The sequence below is a fragment of the Eriocheir sinensis genome, unplaced genomic scaffold (assembly GCF_024679095.1).
Source record: "Eriocheir sinensis breed Jianghai 21 unplaced genomic scaffold, ASM2467909v1 Scaffold84, whole genome shotgun sequence".
In the NCBI taxonomy this organism is placed as follows: domain Eukaryota; kingdom Metazoa; phylum Arthropoda; class Malacostraca; order Decapoda; family Varunidae; genus Eriocheir; species Eriocheir sinensis.
Genome location: NW_026112208.1, coordinates 20,001 through 44,930, shown reverse-complemented (window position 1 = coordinate 44,930; position 24,930 = coordinate 20,001). Strand labels below are relative to the sequence as shown.

The window sequence follows — 24,930 nt, the reverse complement described above, 5'->3', positions numbered from 1 at the left end:
AAGAAAGTGTGAAAAACATATATATGGAATGAAGTAAGAATTGACATAGAGGATGCACACAAAAAAAATGTCAAATGAGCGTTTTTTTATTTGTTCGTCGGAGTACAAAACCGCTTTATTGTTTTAGTATCATTATGAATTGAGAGTATAATAACCACATTCTTTCTATTATATTTTTACAACTTACTGTTATTTTACTTCGATAAATGTGGTCTTTCCATTATTGTATATTTTTTTAACTTTTCCTTCTTTTATTTAGCTTTTATTCTATTTATTATGTACCGATATACACCCACTCCTTTCTCTTACTTCTCGCAGTAAGGGGAAAAAATAACTAGAAATACTCGTCTAATTTTTATAATGCTCTTAAGACATGAAGGTATTTCTGTTTTGGTGTAGGCGTAATTATTTCTCTTTTGCATAATGCTATTCTGGTCTTATTTTTTATTATGTTTAGTTCTATTTCTGTTTCCACTTTGTTTTCATTTCTGTTTTGCAAGTTGCTTCTGTTGTTTTGTTTTGTATTTCTGTCTTGCTTCTGTTTTGCTTCTCTTTTCAGTTTTAGTTTTTCATGCTCTGAGGTAGTCGTTTATTTCTTTTTTGATGGAGGCGTATTACTTCTGTTTGGATGTGAGGGCAATTTCCTGCATTTTCAATATCAGTTACTCGCTAGAAAAGAGAGGTTAGCAAGAGACATAAAAATTCTTAGTTACCAAACAAAAGCGCAGTTTAAGAAAGATAAAAATCAGTTAATTAAGAACATTACAAGAACAACAAAGGAAAGGAAACTCGAGAATAGTAATCAGAGAGAGAGAGAGAGAGAGAATTACAAACACAGACAGGCATAGACACAGATAAATGGATAAAATAAATTAAGTAGACAGAACTAAACAAAATGAGAGAGATAAGCGAAAAAAAGCAAACAAAGATAAACACAAAAATAAACTCAGAGACAGAAAACAAAAAACAAACAAACAAAGGGACTGAAATCAAAACAGAGCAACTTATACTCACACAAAAAACGGCAAAGACATAGAAAACAAATACTACACCGACAATCCGAAACAACAACAACAGCAACAACAACAACAACAACAACAACAACAACAACAACAACAACAACAACAACAACAAAGATGACACAAGAAGCGCAGCAAAGATTGAATGAAGCAAGTGCAGAGAGGCATTATGAAGTGATGTGAAGCGGAGTGAAGTGGAGTTCGCCTCACAGCACTCACGTTGTCGCCCGAATATATAAAATGCTGTGATAGGCATCGGATAAAAACTCCCTCAATAGACAGACGCATGTCACGCACACGCCGAGACACGTTGGAACATGTTGATAGGCTCTCCTCCGCCAGCTTGACTACGAAGGAGTGGAAGGAAGAGTAAGAGGCGTGGAAGGAGGAATGAAGAGAGAGGGAAAGGAAAGGAGATTGAGGAGAGAGAGAGAGAGAGAAATCGACCATGCCAGACAAACAAACACGGAGAGAAAACAAATAGCAAACACGACGGCAAACCAAACACACACACACACACACACACACACACACACACGAGCAATGCCAACACAATACTCGCTCATATTGTTCGTATCAGAAATCGAATCGCTTCATAATGCGGAATATGTTGAGTGAAGGATCGGCTTGTGTAGAAGGAAGAGGAGGAGGAGGAGAAGGAAGAAGGAGGAGGAGGAGAATGAGAAGGACGAGGAAGAACGGTATATAAAAGGAAAATAAGGTCACCAGACGTGGGAAACAGCAGGAGGAGGAGGAGGAGGAGGAGGAGGAGGAGAAGGAGGAGTGTGGGAAGACGCACCTGCCGCGGATGGGAAGGTGTGAGCGAGATGATAGTGGAGGTGTGAGAAACGCGATGCTTATACTTATTGATCAGCTTTATTCTCTCTCTCTCTCTCTCTCTCTCTCTCTCTCTCTCTCTCTCTCTCTCTCTCTCTCTCTCTCTCTCTCTCTCTCTCTCTCTCTCTCTCTCTCTCTCTCTCTCTCTCTCTCTCTCTCTCTCTGCGATGCTGCTTCTCGTTCATGCTGTTTTTCTTTAGTTTGTTGCTTTATTCTCTCTTCTTTCTTTATTATTTTTATTTATTTCTCGATTCAGTTATATTTTACCTGAATGGAGAAATACGCAAATTCACACATACATAAATACATGAATACATACATACATACGCACGGATTATTGACGTGTTGTTGTGTTTCGAGAAGAGAGAGAGAGCATGATTTGTTTTTGTTTCGCCGTGTTTCTTTGATTCTCTTCCTTACTTTGTGCGTATTGATTTTCTCTTCTCTTTCTTTTCTCTCCATCTTCTCTTCTCATTTATTTTATCATTCCGTCCTTACGCCGTCTCATTTTCCTCTTCATCCACATCCTTTTTGCTTTTCTGTTCTTCTTGTGATAAGTTCTCTTTCCTTTACCTTTTCACCTCCCTCTTCTCCTTCTCCTCTTCCTCTTCCTCCCACTCCTCCTCCTCCTCCTCCTCCTCCCCGCCACTGGAATAATCCTCCCTCAGAAGTAGTAAATGCGAATACATCAACTCCTTCAAATATAGAATCGACCGTTATTTCGCTGCGTCGGGAGTAAACTGAATATGGAGGTGCTTTCATCCGGTCCTCAATATCGAGGTGCTTTCATCTGCTCCTCAAGCCCCAAGTGTCTGTCGAGCAGATTAAATAACCAAAGTGGGCGACCTCGTAATGAGCCAATAGGCTTTCTGTTGCTTACATTTCCATTTTTTCATGTTTCCATGTTTCCTTATCCACCCCCACCACCTCCTCCTCCTCCACCTCCAATGCTTTTTTATGTTTAATCATTTACTGCATTTCCGCCACTGAAGTTTACTTTTTAGTTTTAATTTGTTTATAGTTCGTAGTTTTTCATAGTGGTAGTAGTAGTAAGCAAACGTAGTAGTGATAGTAAAGACTATCTTCATGTCAACAGTTGAAATAGTCGCGGCTGTGCTGGCAGGTTATATTAGTTATTATATTATGTAATATTTTTTTTGTATTTACATTCCAACGATGTTTTCATCTGAAGTATTATCACACAAAAGTTTTCTTCACGGAGCAATATGAGGCACAACTCAGGACAGTTCTCTCTCTCTCTCTCTCTCTCTCTCTCTCTCTCTCTCTCTCTCTCTCTCTCTCTCTCTCTCTCTCTCTCTCTCTCTCTCTCTCTCTCTCTCTCTCTCTCTCTCCAGTCCTCAATGGAGTTTCTGATCTACACTTTGTTTATTTTATGCAAACAGTTTCTTTCATCGAGGCTGGAAGCAAATGTTTCTCTCTCTCTCTCTCTCTCTCTCTCTCTCTCTCTCTCTCTCTCTCTCTCTCTCTCTCTCTCTCTCTCTCTCTCTCTCTCTCTCTCTCTCTCTCTCTCTCTCTCTCTCTCTCTCTCTCTCTCTCTCTCTCTCATCCAAAAACGTATATGCATTTAATATCAATATCCAGGTTTTATGCGTGCACCCCCCAAGACCCACCCCCCTATCCCTTCTCCTTGTTCCATCTCTGTAGGTTTTCTCTTGTAATTCAATTTTCTTCCAACACTTCAACAAAGTTCTCTTTCGGTTCGTGAAATTTCGACACAGACTGAAAGTATTCCTGTTTTCCCTTGTGTGTGTGTGTGTGTGTGTGTGTGTGTGTGTGTGTGTGTGTGTGTGTGTGTGTGTGTGTGTGTGTGTGTGTGTGTGTGTGTGTGTGTGTGTGTGTGTTACCTTTATCCAACATTTTTTTAATTAACAGGTGAGCAGGCGGAGTGTATAGAGGAATTAACTTTTTTTTTCGTGTTCATTTCATTTGCGTGTTACTATGTGTTTGTGTTTGTATATGTGTGTGTGTGTGTGTGTGTGTGTGTGTGTGTGTGTGTGTGTGTGTGTGCTGTAAGAGGCTTCCTGTACGTTTCCATAGAGTATGAGGGTAAATATAGAGTATTTTTGTAGCTCGATGCAATATTGGAGTATTTGTATCCGATTGTAGTCCGATATTACCATCCATGTGGGGGTGTGCGTACATCTGTGTGTGTGTGTGTGTGTGTGTGTGTGTGTGTGTGTGTGTGTGTGTTAGTGGGGTATTGTATGAGTTGTTTTTGTTAAAAAAGGGATATGTATATATCGCTCTCTCTCTCTCTCTCTCTCTCTCTCTCTCTCTCTCTCTCTCTCTCTCTCTCTCTCTCTCTCTCTCTCTCTCTCTCTCTCTCTCTCTCTCTCTCTCTCTCTCTCTCTCTCTCTCTCTCTTTGTTTCTCTTTCTTTCATTCTTTCTTTCTTTCTTTCTTTCTTTCTTTCATGTTATGGTATTATTATTATTATTATTATTATTATTATTATTATTATTATTATTATTATTATTACTATAGTACAAACAAAAAGCTAAAAGGATATAATATGATAATGACAAAAATAATATAATTTTCGAAAAAAATATAATCCACAATAATAACAATAATAATGGTAATAAAGGCAATGATTTCGATAATAAAGATGGCGAAATAATAATCCCTGATAAAAAATATCATAATGAACTGTTTGTCATAATAAAAATACGAATAATATTGTTGAAGAGTAGCATCGAGACGGCTGTTGCCTAACTAGCAAAACAAACAACATATCAATTTAATACAATTGTGCCCCCACGTGAATAGTGTACAGAGCGATAGTCAGAAACACTTTGATGTTAACTAATTTTAGGATAGATTCTTCAAGTGGCATGTATGTGTGTGTGTTTGTATGTTTTTTCTTCAAAAACGGAAAATGTGAAAAGTGTAAATCGAGTCTTCGGGAAACCAAATATAAGAAACAAAGTGTATTTGCATTGTTCAAGTTTACCTTCTAATTAGTATTCTGTTTTACCTCCGTCCTTTGTGTCAGGGAGGGTAAGGGGAAGACGGGCTGACAAACGGAGACTGACAGACAGATATATACTGACTGACAGACTGAGACACACTCAGACTGTCAGACAAATAAACAGACTTCTCTTCCTCCTCATCCCCTTCCTCTTCCTTCTTCTTTCCCTCCTCTTGCTTTATTTCTGAACACTTTTTTTAATATTTTCCGAGTCCAATTGTCTTTACTACAGTATCTATTTTTTACTGTCAGCTTGACTACTTCGCTGCTTCTGATCAACAGCAACAACTGCAACAATTATTACAACTACTACTACAACTACAACCACAATTACTACTACAATTACTACTACTATTATGTACTACTACTACTACTACTACTACTACATCTACTACTACTACTTCTACTACTACTACTAACATTAGTATCAGCAAACGAATTGACAGCTCAGCAACCGTTACAAGAACAACAATGACAAGAACAACGAGCTTATGAAATGAAAATTCAGTAGGACAAGAAAACGAAGTCATTAAAACAAATAAACAAATAAACGAGAAAAGCTCAAACTACTAATTAAAATGCGGGGCAGTCAGATGGTCCATTTATTATTTTTTTCCTTGTTACCCAGTTCTCGGTCCGTCATTTAATTCACGGGAAAAGCAAAGGATCTATTTTGATGTTGACCTCATTTTCCATTCACTTTGGTCTGCCTTTCCTCCTCCGTCCCTCCAGCCTCGCTTCCTCTCCTTCCCCGCCACTCACCTCTCTCTCCCTACCCGGAATTTAAGGAGAAATAAATAAGAAAACCTCGGCTACTTTTATCTTTTCTTTTTTGTCTGTTTAGATATCCTTTGAGATTTATTTATTACTTTAGATTCTAAATTGAAAATAACTGACGTAACCAAAATCTTCGTTAATTAAACACTCGCGTCATTTCTTCTTTATTTATATGTTTAATGAAGTTACATTATTTTCTTTTCAGTGGTTTACTACAGTCGAACTGAGGAGAGAAGCTCAGAGCGTATTATCAGCTCATTAGAAAGGATTGTTTTTTTTTTCTTTTTTGTTTAATTTATTGCCAAAGTCTGTTCATGTTTCGTTCTTTCAAGACAAAGATTTTTTTTCTCCTTAATGAATAATCCAAAAACCTTCATATCGTGCCGTTAATCAGTTAATGGAATTTCTTATGAGCCTTCTACATATTCATCAATTTTTCTATAATAGGGAAATCAAGTAATATCGGTTCATTAACAAGTTTCATTAAAGCCTTGTTTGTAGATTCTCAGGTCAGGCGTTGGTAATATCAATGCGGGCCCGTTTAGGTGTCGGCGGCGCAGGTCTCTTAACCATTCCTACACCGGCGCCGCGATTTTTCTCCCCCCCCGGGCACGCAAAGATTACTATTGGTTCATTAGCGGCATTCCGGCGAGGGAGGTTCGTGTCGAGTCGCTCAGTGGCTCGCGAACGGTGGCGCCGGCTGGAAAGATTTGTAAACCACCTCACATACTTCCATTTTTTTTTTGGTGTTTGTTTTTTTTCAGTTTTGGTTTATTGAGGAAATGGAGTGCAAAGTTTGGATTGGCCGTATTGTTGTTGTTTATGGTGTTTTCCTGTATTACTTCTCGTTTTTTTTTTCTTTTTTGTATTTCATGTTTTCTCTTTTCCTTTTTTTCCTCCTCCTCTTCTCTCTTCCTGCTTCATTTCCTTCCTTCATTCGTTTCTTCCTTCCTTCGTTTCTTTCTATCCAAGCACTTTTCCTTCATTTTTAGTATTTTTTCCTCTCATTTTTTTATCCACCTCTTCAAGAACATATATATTTTTCAAGCTTTTCACATTTCTTTTCTTCATTTTTACCCGTTTTCCATTAATGTCATTCCCACCTTTTACTTTTTTTTCTCTACTTTTCTTCAGCCGTCTTCCTACAGTGTCATATTTTTTCCTTCCTCCTCCTTTCTCCTCTAAATCCTGCTATTCATATTTCCTCCTTTCATCCTGCTTCCCTCCCCGCTGAATCATTCTACTTTAAATCTCATTTCCTCTTGCTTTTTCTCCATTCTAAATCCCCCTCCGTTCCTCTTCCTCCTCCTCCTCCTCCTCTTCCACCTCAAGTTTTTTTTTTCTTGTGCTCTCATTTTCTTTACTTGTTTCCTCTGTCGTTTTTTTTTTTATAAGTATTTGCTGCTTCATCTCTATTACCGTCTCCAACCTATTATCTCTCTCTCTCTCTCTCTCTCTCTATCTCTCTCTCTCTCTCTCATAACCACACATTCGGCCGCTAAACATCGCAATTAATATTTATTTAAAAATGGTAATACACTCTGAACCGCATAATACACTCAGCATAAATTTACTCGGCGCAAAAAAAAGAGTGCAAATCACCGCACGATTAGATGAGCGGCGAGGTGGTGCTGAGGCGCCACCTGCGTGCTTAATGGCCCACGAAACTTCACCTGTGGGCTTAAAATGAGCGCTGGATGAAGCTCCGGCCCGCGAGGGTTTAATGAAACAGGTAATAGGGACGCAGATTGTATTGATATATAATGAAGTGTTGCCCATAAACGGAATTCGTGAGTGTAATGAAAAGCACGCTTGCCAAAACTATACAGTTGGAATTCTCGGGTGGGCTGTTATATGGAGCGCGCCAGAGGTTTTTATGTTCTGTTTTGAAGTAATGACTAGAAACGGAAATTGTGATTGTAATGAAAAGGATAATATATAAAACTCCTCGAAAAAGAAATCGTGTCGGCTAATGGAAACGGCCAAGAATATTACATCTGCGTATAATGAAGCGTGGCAATAATGAAAAAAAAAGAAGCAATCGAAGTGAAGGAGAATTCTGTTACAGTTGATTAATTTAAGGTGTGTGTTCCCGTGCGTGAGCAAGCTTGCGAACCTCCGTGTACTCGAATTTCTCCTTAACTACGGATTCTACGACCCTGCAAAACTGATTATTCTAAAGCTCTTGAGCCACGACCCTCGAAAAAATATGTAAAATATATATTAATGATGCGATAATCGTTCAGACATAGAATTATCCGCCAGTGGGAGGAAAGCAAACAGTTGAGGCCTGTCCAGGGTGGGTTAAACTGTTGTTCGCATACATGTTTTTTTACTTGCGTACTTTTAGGCTGATAATCTGTGTAGCAACGAATATATTGTGTTGTACTTTTAATCTGTGTAGCAACGAATATATTGTGTTGTACTTTTAATCTGTGTAGCAAAGAATGTATTGTGTTGTAGTTCTTAATATGTGTAGCAAAGAATATATTGTGTTGTAATTCTTAAAAGGAAGGAGTAGAGACATTGTAGCTAAAGTGACAATCTATCGAGACTAAAGTCTTAATCCCGCGTGAGCTCCCCCTCTTCGTCAGGAAGACCTTGCATTTGTAAGACTTCACGGATGATATTCCCGTATGAGTCATGGCAAGTAAGCACCAGAAAGGAAACCAAAATTAGCGTATAATAAACTCGTGATAATAAAATGCTTTATGGTTCAGCAAAATAAAGGTTTATCTATTATTTAATTAGTTCATATGCTGTCCAGTTTCATGGTTAAAGAATTATCCAGTATGTTCATTCCTTCATTATTTTCGTTAGTAAACTATGGAAACGTTTTCCTTTGTTATGTTCACTCTCCTGCGAGTTGAATGTTCTCAGAAGAGGAGTTTCAGGGCACCTCTTCAACATAAGTTCTTTATCCTTCTGGCATCACCTTGCATCCTGTTGCTGGCTCAGAGATTTGCGGGCTTTTTTTGTCCTTGGCTGCCTCCTTTGCCACTTAAAGAAAAAAAAATAAGTATTTGTCAGTTGAACCTTGACGAAGACGAAACTTGATTACTCCGTTAACAAAGAGCTGGCAACTAATATCGTCAACGCAATGAAATGAAACTGCACGTAGGTGAGGTGAATTTTCGATGAAACTTCATTACAGACTTCATATCAACGTGGAATGAACAATTTCACCAACGTTTACAAACCACGGTCGAAAATTTGCTGTCACTAAATAACGGAAAGCAATGGACCACTGACGTGTGCGCCGCTCAGCAGGGGAAGGTTTGTGCCATGGACGAGGACTCTGGACAAAAAACATCACCATTCAAACAAAAAAATCATAAAATTTCGCCTCCACTAATGATATCTGAAACATTATTTTCCCACAACAATTATTAAACGAAAACTTCACACCTGGATTATAAGCTAGGATCGGAAATTCACTTAACATTAATAAGGAGAAGTTGCAACACTCCAGCACTTGTCTTTAAATAAACAACGTAAAACATGCTTCATTGATAAAAAAAAAAAAACATTTGCTGCTACACAAGTAACAACACGGAAAACCTCCTCATCCAGTACCGTAATAGTAGACTAAACTTTACCCGGAAAGAAACAAAGTATTTTATTCTGTGTAAGGCACAATAACGAATGACATTGATACTACAAAATTTAAGGTATAAAACTGAGAGCAAGGAACTTTTCAAAACAAAGGACAATTTAACTTAAGTTGGGAAAAAAATATAAACTTAAAAAAAAGCGTAACATGGTTAATGGAGACGAACTACTTACGAGAAAACTTACGAGAAAACTTACGAGAAAACTTACAAGAAAAAAATAACATGAAGTCAACTGATTTTTAACGAATGAGTAAGAGAGAGAGAGAGAGAGAGAGAGAGAGAACAAAAACAACTTTGCTCACCACCGAACAATCACCGAACCGGAAAAAAAAGATAACAAAAAACAACAGAACCGGACACAGAAAATGAACACACACACACACACACACACACACACACACACACACACACACACACACACACACACACACACACACACACACACACACAGACGGACAGGGAATTCACTTTAACGTCCCCAAACTTAATAATGAGCCGTCGGTCCTAAAGATCAGAAGACGCTGTTAAATATTTAAGGTAAACCGAGAAACTTGGGACGTTACACCGACGAGTACGAAGAGGAGGAGGAGGAGGAGGAGGAGGAGGAGGAGGAGGAGGAGGAGGAGGAGGAGGAGGAGGAAAGGACCATAAGAAGACTGTGTTGGGGAGATGTGGGAAGCGTCTTGTTATGTGAGTTTAAAAATGTTCCCCGTTGAAGAGCTCATGAAAATGGAGTTCGGGTCTCTCTCTCTCTCTCTCTCTCTCTCTCTCTCTCTCTCTCTCTCTCTCTCTCTCTCTCTCTCTCTCTCTCTCTCTCTCTCTCTCTCGTTCTCTCGCTCACTCACACTTGCAACACCGGTACAACAGATGTGCAAAGTTGGCGGGTTGCTGCTGTGACTGAGCCTCCACCACCACCACCGCCCTCGCCACCACCGTCACCGCCGCCGCCGCCGCCCTTTGTCCCAGCCTGGCTTTCTCCTTTGCTCCTGCTTTCCTCTAAGTCTTCGCCGCCGACAAGCCCTTTCCCTCATCCTCCTTCTTTCTCTATCCCCCTCCTTCCTTCCTTCCTTCCTTCTTCTTTTTGTTTTATTTGAGCCTTGTCCACTGCATCTCTTCCTCTTATGTTCATCTATTCTTCCTTTTTTCTTTTATTTTTTTTCCCTTCTTCGGTCTTTATATTTTTTTCAATCTTCAAATCCTTCTTCCCACCTCTCTCCGTCTCCCTTTACTCTCTTCCTTCCTGCCTTACTTTTTTTTTTTCATTTTCTCCTCTCTATTTTTTTCCATCTGTAAGTTTTTCTCCCTCACCTCTTTTTCTTCCTTTCCTTTTTCCTTTCTTCTTGCCCTTCATTTTCCCTTCTCTCTTCCTTAATTCCGTCCTTAAATTTTTCTCAATTCATAATGTTTTCTCGTCCGTCTCTTTCCTCTCCTTCCTTCCTTCCTTTTTTCCTTGCTTCCTTCCTTCCTTTCTTCCTCCCTTTTTTCCTTCCTTCCTTCTTTCCTTCTCTGCTTTTTTCCTACTTGTCTTATCTCTTCCTTCCACCTTTCATAATTTCTAACCTTTATTCTTTCCTTCCCTCTCTCCTCTTCTCAGTCTCCGTCCTTTCTTCACTCTCTCCTAAGTCTCCTCCGATAAGCTCTTCTACATATCTATTTTTCCCTCCCTTCCTTTCTTCCTTCCTTCCTTCCTTGCATTATGTCTCCCGTCTCCTCCTTCCTTTCTTCGTCTCCTCCTAAGTCATCTCCATCTGACACACCCTTTTCCTTTATCTCCTCTCCCTTCCCTCCTTCCTTCCATTCACTCTTTTCATCCCCTTCTCTAACGTATTTTCACTTGTCAGCCATTTTCTGCACCCCTTTCCTTCCTTCCTTCCTTCCTCTCCTCTTTCTCTCCTTCTTTTTTTCTTCTTCACTAGTTCAGTCCACTCGTCAAGATTTTTTTCTCCACCTCTCTCCATGTCTTCCTCCATTTTTTTATATATTTTCTCTCTCTTTATACATACAATGAGTTTTTTCCTTCTTCCCCTTCGCCAACATTCCCTTCCATCCAAGTTATTTCTCTCAACAAACACCTATCCTCCTCCTCCTCCTCCTCCTCATTTTTTTTTCTTCAACCTTCCTCCTCTATCCCACTTTTACTTCTTCCACTTTTTTTTCTTTTTCTTTTCATTCCCTCTATTTTTAATCTCTTTCCAGTTTTCTTTTTTTTTTCCCGTCTTTTCCAATTAATTTCCGCATCATTTTTGCACTATCCTTTCCTTACATTCTCTCTATCTCATTTATCAACTTTCCTTTTACAATTCTTCTTGCATCCACACTTACCTTCCCTTCTTCCTTCATTTCTCTTACCATCCTCTTTCGGTTTTTTCCCCTCTTCGTAAGCCCTCCATTTTCACACGTATCTTTTCTTTACTTCTCCTTTCCATTCCCTTCTCTCTACTTTGAACCCTTCCCCACTTCTCTTTTTCCCCGTCTTTTTCACTCCGTTTCTTCATCTTCCGTTCTTTCAGTAGCCTTTTAGAACCCCTCTTTAAATCTTTACCTCCCATTTTTTCCTTCTTCTAGTCATTTCCTCCCAACAAACACTTCAATTTCCTTCTTTCACCTCACCTTCTCTCTCCTTTCCTCCTCCTCTCTCCCTCGTTCCTTGCGATACCATTCACTTCCTATGTTCTTGCCTTCTTCTCCACTTTCCCTCTTCCCTTTCTGACTCCTTTCACCACCTCCCTCTTCTTCCTCCTCCTTTCTCCCCTCTTCCTTCCTTTACCATTTAATTTCCTATCTCTTCCTTTCTTCCTTTTCAATTTTCCTTCCTTCTCAATGATTTCTCCCTTATCCTCCTTTCCTCCTCTTTTCCCCCTTCTTCCTTCTTCATTTCCCTACACTATTTTCCTTCCTATTTCCTCCTCTCTTCTTTTCACACTCTCCCTTCTTCCTTCCTCACCCCTTTCTCCTCCTTACTCCGCCTTTCCTTCGCCTTTCTCCCTCCTCTCTTCCTATTAAATTTCCCTTCTTGTTTCTTCCTCTTTTTTTCACATTTCCCTTCCTTCCTTCCTCAACCCTTTCACCTCCTTTCTCCTTCTTTCTCCTCCTTTCCTTCGCCTCTCTCCCTTCTCTCTTCTCATTTCATTTCCCTTGCTGTTTTCTCCTTTCATTTTTCCACTTCTCTCTATTCTCAACCCTTTCTCTTCCTTCCTTCTCTTCCTTTCTCCTCCTTTTCTCCTCCTCCATTTTCCCCTTCCAGTACCATTCATCCTCCTTCTAACTTTGTCAGGTCCTCCCTTCCCGTCTTGCCTCTCTATCTTATCTCTGTCTCCTCCACTCTCTGTTTCTGCTTCTCATTTCCTTCCTTTCGCTCCCCTCCTGCGCCATCCATTCCATTCTCTCCCTCTCTCATTTATCAACTTCCCTTTTCCAACTCTACTTGCGCACTTACCTCCTCCTTCTCTGCCCCTTCCTCCTCCTCCTTTTCTCTCGCCTTCCTCTTTTTCTCTTTCCTTGCCTCCTTCATTTTCACACGTATCTTCTTTTTTCTTACTTTCCAATCTTCCTTTTCGCCAAAATATATAATCCTTCCTTTTTCCTACCTTCCTCTTGAACATTTTATTTTTCCTTTCTATCCTCATCTCTCTTCTCTCCTTCTTCCTCTTCCTCTTGCTCTCCTTCCTGTCAATCCAACCACCATTTCATTCCTCTTTCTTATTTTCTTTCTTTTCTCTTCTGTCCTTATCTTTCTCCTCTCCTTCTTCCTCTTCCTCTTGCTCTCCTTCCTGTCAATCCATCCGCCATCTCATTTCTCTTTCTTATTTTCTTTCTTTTCTGTTCTGTCCTTATCTCTCTTCTCTCCTTCTTCCTCTTCCTCTTGCTCTGCTTCGTGTCCATCAAACCACCACCTCATTCCTCTTTAAGCCCTCCTCTTCCTCCTCATCCTGTCCTCCACATCCATCAAACACCCTCCTGCTCTTCCTCTTCGTTAGCCTCTTCCTCTTCTTACTCTCCTACCGTTTATTTACCAAGCCTTCCTTTACCTCCTCCTCTCCTCCTCCTCCTCTTCTTCACCATTATCTACCGTGTCTTCCTTTCCTCTCCTTCCTTTTCACTCCTTTCTTTCACCACAGCCATTTCAACCTCTTTTTTTTTTTTTTATCTTTCTCATCGTCTTTCCTCCATTCGCCAAACACACTTCTATTTTTTTTCCTCTCCTTTTCATCCTCCCTTTCCTCGCCTCCTCCCTCGTCCATCATACCTCCCTCTACTTCTTCCGTTCTCCTCTTCATCTTCCTTTTTCTTTCCTCCCCTCATCCATCATACCTCCCTCTACCTCATCCTGACCATGCGTTTTTCTTCCTTTTTCTTCCTTGTCTCTCTGCTTTACTTCCCTCTTTTTTTATCCCTGTCCTTTTTTTTCCTCCTCTTTTTCTCCTCTCTACCCATCCCTCATACACGGAGACTTCATCTCCGTGTGCTGGTATGCTTCCTATTCTTCCTCTTTTTTTCCGCCTCTCCCCTCTAGCTCTCCCTTATCATCTTCCTCCTCTTCCTTTCCTCTCTACCCCACACATCCAACTTCATCTCCGTGTGCAGGCTACGTTTCCCCTTCTTGCTCTTCTTCCTCTTATTCCCCCATCTCCCCTCTAATTCTCAATCTTCTTCCTCCTCTTCCTTTCCTCCTTACCCATCTCCGAACGCTTCCAACACCATCTCCGTGCACTGCTACTCTTCCTCTTCCTCCTCTTCTTTCACACCTCCTTTCTAAATCTTCTTACCTTTTTTTCCTTCTCTTTTTCCTCCTGTCCCTACCATTACCTCACACTTCCCCCCACACTACTGGCTACTATCCTCCTCCTCTTCTTCCTCCTCTTGTTTCCTCTCTCCCCTCCCCTTCCATCGACAGCGCTTCCCCGCCATCCTCGTCCACTATCTCTTTCCCATCCTCTTTCCTCTCCGCCATCGCCGCCAATGCTTACAAAAAAACGCCTATGATCACAAAGCCGTCACTCTGATCGGATTCACATCGTTGCGCTGCTCTTTTGTTTATTTTTACTCACTGGTCACTCACTCGCCGTTTTCTCTTTATTCGCTCTTTTCACGGGTATTTTATTATATTTATTCGTTAGTGCCACTGGCCTCGGTAAACATTTCTCTAATTGCTATGTGTGTGTAATTCTTTTAATGGCTTTTTTACGATATTTCTTTCTCGCTTTTTACTTGGTTCTTGTTTTTCGATTTTCTCTTTTTTTGCTCCGTTTTTTTTCTTTGTTTAATCTTATATTTTTTTCAATTTCCATGAGCAGGTTCAATGTTTTTCATATAACGTTTTAGGTGAGTCAAACGTTTTCTTTTTCTCGTGTTGTTTGCCGTTTCTTCTCATGAGCAGGTTAACTTTTTTTATTTTGATCATGTCTGAGTCAATTTAGCAAGACTTTTTTTTGTATTTTTTGCTTAATATACATTGCTTTTTATTACTATTTCTTTCAGTATTATGATGTGATCCAATTAATAGTCTGCAGTTTCATTCTTTTATCGTTTATTGTTTTCCATCGTCTGTTTTGCCTACATGCATATTTTCTTGTTATCCTGGTATTTATCTGGTTTGCATATGAACACTTTTAAATATTTATCATCCATCCAGCCTGTCTCCGCTGTTTGGTTTTTCGCTTTTTTTGTGTGTGTTAATCTTTCCCTTTTTTTTTCTTTCTTTGTGCTCATTTTTCCTTCTTTTCGTTTGCTTATATTTTGTTGTTCTTCCCCTTTTCCCTTTTTATTTTATTTTTATTTTTTTCCTTATTTTTTATTGCGTTTCCGTTTTGTCATCATTTTTCTTTTCTGAATAGCTACATGTTATTTACCTGTCATTTTCCCATTTTCAGCTGCATCTTTGATTTCATGTCATACTTATCTGACTGTTTTCCTTGTCTTACCATACATATTGTTCCCTTTCTATTGCATCTTTCATTTCGTGGTTATATTTTGTCCTACCGTCGCTGTCTTTTCCCCTTTTAGTTCTATCTTTCAATTCATGGTCATAATTATCTTAACATTTACATCTTTTTTCCTCCTCGTGTTTTACCTTTCGTTTCGTGGTTATTTTCATCGTGTGAGTCATATTTTTTCCCTTTTCGAGTTGTATCTCTCAATTCGTGGCCAAAATCATCCTACCATTCATAGTTTCTTCCACCTCTCTCGCCTCACATCCGTATCCACAGGTCCATGTTATCCGCGCAACTTGTTTGGTTTATACATTCTCGATTTCCGGATTTCCTTGTCCTCAGAATGGCCGCGGAATTGACGTGCATGGAACTGATGGACGCAAGGAAAGTTCTGAATATTGCTAATGTTTGGAGAGTCAAGTTGCCGCGTTCCGCCGTATAATCCCACTCCATTGTATTGTCGGCGCGTGAATATCCATCAACAGCATTTGTTTTCGGTATTGTCTTGCGCGCTCACCCATCCACTTGCCCGCTCATTTACTTACTGATTCAAGCTTTGTCTCACTCGACCTATCTCAGTCAGTCATTCACTCATTCAACCAACCATCCACTTACTCATTTACTTACTGATTCGGGCTTTGTCTCACGCTCTCTCTCTCAGCCAGTCATTCACTTACTCAACCATCTATCCACTTGCTCACTCTCATTTACTTACGGATTCAAGTTTTGTCTTGCGCCCTATCTCAGTCAGTCATTCACTCAACCATCCATCCACTTACTCATTTACTTACTGAATCAAGCTTTGTCTTACGCCCTATCTCAGTCAGTCATTCACTTACTCAACCATCTTCAAGTTTTGTCTTGCGCCCTATCTCAGTCAGTCATTCACTCAACCATCCATCCACTTACTCATTTACTTACTGAATCAAGCTTTGTCTTACGCCCTATCTCAGTCAGTCATTCACTTACTCAACCATCCATCCACTTACTCATTTACTCACTGATTCAAGCTTCGTCCCACGCCCCATCTCAGTCAGTCCCTCACTCACTCAGTCAACTAGTCACACACCCTTTCACTTTGCTTACTCACTCTCCCATCCACTTACTCATTCATTTACTGATTCACTCTTTGTCTCACTCCCTTTCTCAGTCAGTCAGTCAGTCGCTCACTCATTCAATTTGCCACACATCCATTAGCTCACTGACTCACCCACTCACTCATTCACCCAACGACTCCCTCTCTCTCTTACTGGGTGATTGTCTGATTTATTAACTCATTTACTCATTCACTCAGCCACACACCAATTCCCTAACTCTCACAATTCGCAAATTCACTATTTTACGAAACCACTCATTAACTCACTAACTTACTAACTCAATCAGTCAGTCCGTCAGTCTGTCTGTTTTATTTTGCTGTTTTCACCCTTTTACCTTTTTTTGTATCATTTCCCCTTATTTCCACTTATCTTTAGTGTTATTTCCTTTTTTGTGTTGCCATGCTTCCTTTGTTTCTCAGTAGTTGCATTTTCTTACATTCATTCACTCACTCACTCAATCTCCCACCCCATCTCTCACTCACTCACTTCCTCACTCATTCACTCACTGGGCTAATCAATTCCTCCTTCCTCTTCCGAATCCTGCAAACGCGAAGTCCAACCAATTTGTTATTCTTCATTCATTGCAGGATCAAGCACGAACCGAACGTGAGCTGCAAACTACAAAACAGGAGAGCGTGAAAGTAGTGTGTGTGTGTGTGTGTGTGTGTGTGTGTGTGTGTGTGTGGCGGTGTGCTCGGCTTGGCTTTGGGAGGAAAATAAAATGAATCTGATTGTTCGTGATTGCCGGAGCCTTCTATTTCTCTCATTTGTTACCGCCATTCAGGCTAAGACGAAAGAGTTATTTAGGAGAAGCGGCGATGCGTATTTGGTCAAGTTATTCTTCTTCTTAAATTCTCAGTTTCTGGTGCTTAGAAAATATGATGCAAGAATTGGTGGGAAAGGTCAATGTGTGTGTTTGTGCTTTTGTGTTTGCGGGCTTCATTCTTTTTTACGTCCGTCGCTCTCGTTTTTGTCAGTCTGGCCGCCTGTCTGCTCGCGTCTGTTTTCCTCTGTGTTGGTACATGGACGGCCGAGTTTTGTGTTTGTTTTTCTTTGAGTCTGCCTGTGCTCGTCTGTGTGTACCCCTCCCCACCCCCCCTGCCCCCTGTTTTTGAAAAAGTTTGTGTGTGGGTGTGTGTGGGTGGGTGTGTGTGTGTATCACAAACTCTCAGCCTCACACAAACTCAACCACCCATGCATCCACACACACACACACACACACACACACACACACACACACACACACACACACAAGACATACACAAGAAGAAAAAAAGTCGATATAATTCCTGTTATCTCCTTTTTTTTTTTTTTTTATTCTTTCCTCACTCCCCAGGGTGTGGAAAGGGGAGAGAGCTTTAAGAGACGGAGGAAAATGTCTCTTATTTTTATCCTCCTCCTCCTCCTCCTCCTCCTCCTCCCTTCCTAGCAATAGAGGGATTTTTGTCAGAGAGCGGCACAAAAACGCCATATTTACTGTTACTAATTAATTGACGGCGACAAACACATTTTTTTTTTCGCCCTGCCCATCAATAAAGAGAGAGAGAGAGAGAGAGAGAGAGAGAGAGAGAGAGAGAGAGAGAGAGAGAGAGAGAGAGAGAGAGAGAGAGAGAGAGAGAGAGAGAGAGAGAGAGAGAGAGAGAGAGAGAGAGAGAGAGAGAGAGAGAGAGAGAGAGAGAGAGAGAGAGAGAGAGAGAGAGAGAGAGAGAGAGAGAGAGAGAGAGAGAGAGAGAGAGAGAAAATCACAGACACAGGAAGCAAAAGACACATTTCAGAGAACAGTCGCGTCCCATCAGTTATCTAAAAATGAAAGAGGAAATAGCGAGCATGGACGCCATACAGACTGAAAAAAAACAGAAAGTTAAAGAGAGATTTTTAAAGTCCGTGCCATAAAAAAAGACAAATGTATTAAAACTCTGACCTTGTGGTTGGCTGTCTGAATAAATATTTGCATGAACAGAATGGAATGCAAACAAGTACGAAAAAATGGCGATGCTTTGCCAGGGCGATGTGCAAAGCCCATATATACATATCTATGTTTGTGTGTATGTATGTATGTACGTATGTATGTATGTATGCATATATATATATAGATATATATATATATATATATATATATATATAGATATATATATATATATATATATATATATATATATATATATATATATATATATATATATATATATATATATATATATATATATATATATATATATATATATATATATATCTCTCTCTCTCTCTCTCACACACACACACACACACACACACACACACACACATACATACATACATACATACATACATACATACATATTTACATACATATGGTACATATATACGAGAAAAGAAACCACAAGGAATTGATATAACGTCTGAGAAAACCGCGGCCAGATGAAGATTGAAAGTTTCGACAACAGATCCAGAAGGACAAGACAAGTCACAGAAAGGATTCAAGTTCGTTAAGAAGAGTCGGTCAGTTTCTCAGAAATAGACCAAGAAGTATCGAGAGAGAGAGAGAGAGAGAGAGAGAGAGAGAGAGAGAGAGAGAGAGAGAGAGAGAGAGAGAGAGAGAGAGAGAGAGAGAGAGAGAGAGAGAGAGAGAGAGAGAGAGAGAGAGAGAGAGAGAGAGAGAGAGAGAGAGAGAGAGAGGGAATATGAGGCATTGAGATAATCTCCTACCGTAGCTGAAGGACTCTTAGCACACTGCAGTCCTCTTGACAGCTCTCTCCTCTTTCCTCTTGACTTCCTAATAAGCAGCGGCAGCAGCAGCACTAAGGGTGGTGGTGGTGGTGGTGGTGGTGGTGATGGTTTCGGGCCTTAACTAAAACTGTTTCTAAATATTCATACTTTTTCACCACAACTCGTTATCCTTGCCTTGCTGTTTATCTATTGGCCACCAAAAATCAAGCGAGAGTCAAACAGTTTGAAGCAAGAAATATTTTACCTTTTTTCATCACCCGAGCGAGTTTCCAGTTATGGTTTCGTCTCTTTAACACATTTTCCACATCACAGAACCAGAGTTGCCGGGCTCGATGTATCACGGGAAGTAGCAAAACTTTCGCATCAAACAATAAAAGCGAAACATTGGACTTGGGTTCGTTATTACTTTCCAGTGCTCGCTTCTCTGATTTCTCTTTCTTTGTTTCGTTTTGAACATCCGTCCATCCGTCAACTTAGCGCTTCCGACAAACTATCATCAACATCATCAACAACAACAGCGTAACTTAACCATCATCATCATCATCATACGCATCATCATAATCACAGTAACATCCTCATGAACAGCGCATGGCTTCGGGAAAGGCCCCTGTACCTGTGTGCGCGCCGGCCAGGTAACACGCGCTCTGAGGCCGCTCCTCTGACCACACGACGGAGCCAGCAAGTCCCGCGTTCCTTCGCCTCCCCGACGCAGGACAGGGCAGGATGGCGGGCGGCGGGCCTGCGTCTCTCACAACGTTTGGCGACACACTGAGCTCCAGATCCTCGCTTTACTCGGCCGCGGCTCGTCGCTCCGTGCCTCCATCCCCTCCACCTCTCTCCTTCTCTCTCTCTCTGTCTCCCGCGGCGGCCAGGGGGGGTCTGTCACTCCTCAGAAGGAAGAAAGGGAGGAAGGGAATGAAAGAGGAGCCCCGTGCCGTGGGTCTGGTTGGCGAAGAAATGGTCCCTGGAAGCCCGAGTCACATGCCTGGGCGTCACGCGGCCTCGGGGGATGCCGCAGCGGCCGCCCAGACCCTTTCAAGCTCCTGACATGCCCGCGGGGGAAGAAAGAACCGAGAGAGAGAGAGAGAGAGAGAGAGAGAGAGAGAGAGAGAGAGAGAGAGAGAGAGAGAGAGAGAGAGAGAGTGGGCTGAGGAAAAAATATATGTAACCACAATGGAAGGAAGCAAAAGCTGTGTTTAAAAAGGAGAGAGAGAGAGAGAGAGAGAGAGAGAGAGAGAGAGAGAGAGAGAGAGAGAGAGAGAGAGAGAGAGAGAGAGAGAGAGAGAGAGAGAGAGAGAGAGAGAGAGAGAGAGAGAGAGAGAGAGAGAGAGAGAGAGAGAGAGAGAGAGAGAGAGAGAATAGATAAAAGAGCGAGAAGAAAACCGAAAAAGAGGAAAAGTAGACTAAAAGAAAAAAAATGAAATAGCAGAATCAAAGTAATAAAACGATAATGAAAATATTGATAAGATAAAGAAGACCAAGAAAGACAAGTAAAAGAGAAAAAGACCAGGAAAAGTAAAAAACAGGAACAAAAAAAGACAAGTAAAAGAAAAAAAGACCAGGAACAATAAAAACAGGAACAAAAACAAGAACAAGAACAATGAGAACAAGCAGACTAAAAAGAGAGAGAAAAAACACAACACCAAAAGCAAGACCAAAAAATAGAACTTGCAAAATATATATATAAAAAAAAGCTAACGCAAGAGAAACGGAGAAGAGAAAGCAGGCCTCACAGCGGGCGTGATGCGATGACTGTTAGAAAACGGATTGCAGCTCCGAGGCGCTCTCTCTCTCTCTCTCTCTCTCTCTCTCTCTCTCTCTCTCTCTCTCTCTCTCTCTCTCTCTCTGAGGGAGGGCGGAAATGATGTCCTCGTACGATGCTGCAGTCATTACGATCTCTCTCTCCGTACCCAGTTACGTTGAAGTGCCCTCGAGAAAAATAATAATAAGTCAGAAAGGTTCGGGGAAGAATATTTTTATGCCCATCAGTGTACCAAAGAAGACGAGAGAGAGAGAGAGAGAGAGAGAGAGAGAGAGAGAGAGAGAGAGAGAGAGAGAGAGAGAGAGAGAGAGAGAGAGAGAGAGAGAGAGAGAGAGAGAGAGAGAGAGAGAGAGAGAGAGAGAGAGAGAAGGCGTAATGACATAAAAAGAGACTAATTAGGTAAGAATGAAAACGAAGAAAAAGAGAGAGAGTAGATTACGGTAATTAAGGAGAGGTTAGCCAAGTTCTCCTGTCCTCTCCACACCTTGTCGCCGCGGTAAAGGAAAAGAAAAGGATAAAAAGAGAAACAAAACAGAAAAGAAGATAACGTAAATAACTGCATGAACGTGAATGACTTATCTTCACACTACACGTTCTTCCCACCCTTTACGTTTACAGGGAAAAAGGCAAAAAACAACAGAAGAGGAAAGGTAGAAAAAAAATAGTACTTGGTGTAGACGAGAAAAGTTGCGTGGATAGGCGAATAAAGTTTGCAAGACGGAAAAGGTAAAGTGTGTGTCTGGTGTGTGTGTGTGGGGGGGGGGGGAGGGGTATAGGTAAGTAGGTAAGTATAGGTAGGTGGATGGGTGAGGTAGGAGGGAGTGTGAAGTTTGTGGGTAGGGATTAAAGTTTGTGTCGAGTGTGAAAACTTCTTTTTTGGTGAGCCAGGAATTGAGAGAGAGAGAGAGAGAGAGAGAGAGAGAGAGAGAGAGAGAGAGAGAGAGAGAGAGAGAGAGAGAGAGAGAGAGAGAGAGAGAGAGAGAGAGAGAGAGAGAGAGAGAGAGAGAGAGAGAGAGAGAGAGAGAGAGAGAGAGAGAGAGAGAGAGAGAGAGACGGAAGTAATACAGATAGACACAAAAAAATGAGAGAAAGAGAGACGCAAGTAATACAGATACAGATGGAAAAAAAATACCGAGAGAGCCCTGGAAAAAAAAAATGAAGCAAGGAGACACCGTGAACAAAAACGAACCCCAACTGCACATTGCTCCGACGCTCATCTCCGTGTCGTTGATATCCCAGCTTGTCGTGTGTCAGGTCATCTCATCATAACCAGCAGAAAATAGAGGAAACATTTTCATCTGCTATCGAAATCGTACCCGGGAAAGAAGGAATGAAGATGAGCCGGAGAGAAAGTTTGACACATTTCTCGGAACTGTAAAGTAAATAAGCTAGTCAAATTGGGAAAAGAAAATGGGAAGAAGGAAAATGAGGCAATTTCCACATATAGTAAGAGAGTGGAAGAGTAAGAAAAATATGGAAAACTATGGGAAGAAAAAAATAATGGAGAAGAAAAATAGTCTTACATTGTCAAGGAAAGGGAGCAGGAAGAGGATGTTTACTGATAAGGAAAATAAAGGTAGAAAAAAAAAACATGGAGTGGAAAAACGCAACCTGAGAATGAAAGAAAAAAATCCTTTACATTGCCAAGGAGAGAAGGGCCAGGAAGAGGATGTTTATCAGTACGGAATAAAAAGAATAAGAAAAGTAAGGCCAGGAACGACGAGAAGGAACATTTTCTACACGTTTTATTATTCGGACAGTACAAGACTCGTTAATCCTGCATGTACTCGCTTAAAACTAAAACAGAAATCATGATTGTCCCACATGTAATAAAATCAAAATGCAAATCCTCAGCTGCTATGAAAGAAAGAAAGAACGAAAAGAAACGTTATAAAAAAATAACAACTTATAGTAGGTACCACATAATTTGCTGTCTCGAAATCAAAGTGCAAATCTTCAGCTCCTATGAAAGAAAAAAAATAAAGAAAGAACGAGGAGATGATATAAAAAAAATATAGTAGCACATAATTAGCTGTAAGAAATTAAAGTGCAAATCTTCACCTCCTATGAAAGAAAGAAAGAAAGAAAGAAAGAAAAAAAGAAAGAACGAGGAGTCGATATAAAACAATATATAGTACCACATAATTAGCTGTAAGAAATCAAAGTGCAAATATTCAGCTCCTATGAAAGATAGAAAGAAAGAAAAAAAAAGAGAAGGTACAATATATACAAGAAAAGGCATCTCAGCACTACAAGAAAATATATAAATACCCAACAAGACAGTTACCAAAAAAAAAAAAAAAAAAAAAAGCAGATACAAAAAACCCAACTTGACCCAGTCCCCTCCACTACCGATAAAAAAAAATGGGGGGTCTCTCTATGCATACCCTTTGGAACGCCGTCTCCGCCCCTTTGTTGCTCTTTGCCCCTCGCCGCGTCGCCCTTCGCCTCCCTTTTCTGTGCCCTGGAAAATACTGTTTAAGGGTGCCGGCCCGCCATATTTTCCTTCCCTGGCTGCATGTCGTCCTCGAGTTATTGAAGGTTGTTGGTGAATATTTCTTCGACAGAGAGAGAGAGAGAGAGAGAGAGAGAGAGAGAGAGAGAGAGAGAGAGAGAGAGAGAGAGAGAGAGAGAGAGAGAGAGAGATAGAGAGAGAGAGAGAGAGAGAGATAGAGAGAGAGAGAGAGAGAGAGAGAGAGAGAGAGAGAGAGAGAGAGAGAGAGAGAGAGAGAGAGAGAGAGAGAGAGAGAGAGAGAGAGAGGAGAGAGAGAGAGAGAGAGAGAGAGAGAGAGAGAGAGAGAGAGAGAGAGAGAGAGAGAGAGAGAGAGAGAGAGAGAGAGAGAGAGAGAGAGAGAGAGAGAGAGAGAGAGAGAGAGAGAGAGAGAGAGAGAGAGAGAGAGAGAGAGAGAATAGATGCTTACGAAAATAGCTATAGCCGGATAAGTATATAAATGGATATGTAAATAGATGGATAGATAGATAGATAGATACAAAGGAGGATAGAAAAGGAGACATAGAGATAGACAGAGAAACCTAAATACATAGAGGCATCGAATTTTATAAAGACAGATATTGTGCAAGAGAGGAAACATGTGCACGAGAGAGAAAAAAATGTAGAATAAATGTAAGGCGCACAGAGAGAGAGAGAGAGAGAGAGAGAGAGAGAGAGAGAGAGAGAGAGAGAGAGAGAGAGAGAGAGAGAGAGAGAGAGAGAGAGAGAGAGAGAGAGAGAGAGAGAGAGATAGAGAGAGAGAGAGAGAGAGAGAGAGAGAGAGAGAGAGAGAGAGAGAGAGAGAGAGAGAGAGAGAGAGAGAGAGAGAGAGAGAGAGAGAAGAATTGGAGTCGTGGAAAAATGTGAGTATATTTTGTCCTTACTCTTTCCTTCGTCCTTCGTTCGTTTTCACGGTGACCAGAAATAAAATAAAATAAAAAGTAAATAAAAGAGAGAGAGAGAGAGAGAGAGAGAGAGAGAGAGAGAGAGAGAGAGAGAGAGAGAGAGAGAGAGAGAGAGAGAGAGAGAGAGAGAGAGAGAGAGAGAGAGAGAGAGAGAGAGAGAGAGAGAGAGAGAGAGAGAGAGAGAGAGAGAGAGAGAGAGATGTAGATATGCATTTGGAGGGGACAGAAGCAAGCAGTATGTTGGGGGAAGGCAATGGTGGTGGTGGTGGTGGTGGTTGTAAGGGAGGGGCGGTGGTAATAGTCTTATGTGGGAGGCAAACTATCTTTTTCTTTTTTACTTTTATTTCGCAAACAGATCTTTATTTATTGCCGTTCTCTGAGTAAGGCACTTTTCATCGTAAGTAAGTTTTCATCTTTTTTGTCTGTTTCTCTTACCAAAATATCTATAAAAGGGATTGACATTTAGTAAGCAAATCTACGAGATCACCTGAAAATAAAAATCTGGAACTGGTTAACTCTGGGAAAACTCCGATTAAAAAAATGACGGAGTAAAAACATGTCTTCTAAAACATGTATCAGCCGCCATAATGGTCACAATCTTATATTACAGACGACTAAAATCATCCTCTGAGTCTCCTGCAGCATGTTCTCTCTCTCTTTCTCTCTGTCTCTCTCTCTTAATCAGTGACTTATTTCACACTTCATTTCGTATCAGTCTTTACTCCAATGCTTGGTTTTGCTCTTCAGTAATATTAAGCTGCTTTTTTATTTCGTTTTGGCTCCTCGTTCCAACCCCAGCAA

At 40.7% G+C, this 24,930-nt stretch overlaps 1 long non-coding RNA gene across 1 annotated transcript in view; it reads right to left on the bottom strand.

Moving 5' to 3' along the window:
• The window catches only part of LOC126994642 (uncharacterized), a 137,353-nt gene extending 117,560 nt beyond the window's left edge, over nt 1–19,793 (bottom strand). The window contains exon 1 of the long non-coding RNA XR_007749365.1: nt 18,951–19,793. This is a non-coding gene — a long non-coding RNA (uncharacterized LOC126994642). The remainder of the gene's footprint in view (nt 1–18,950) is intronic.
• Nucleotides 19,794–24,930: the final 5,137 nt, after the last annotated feature.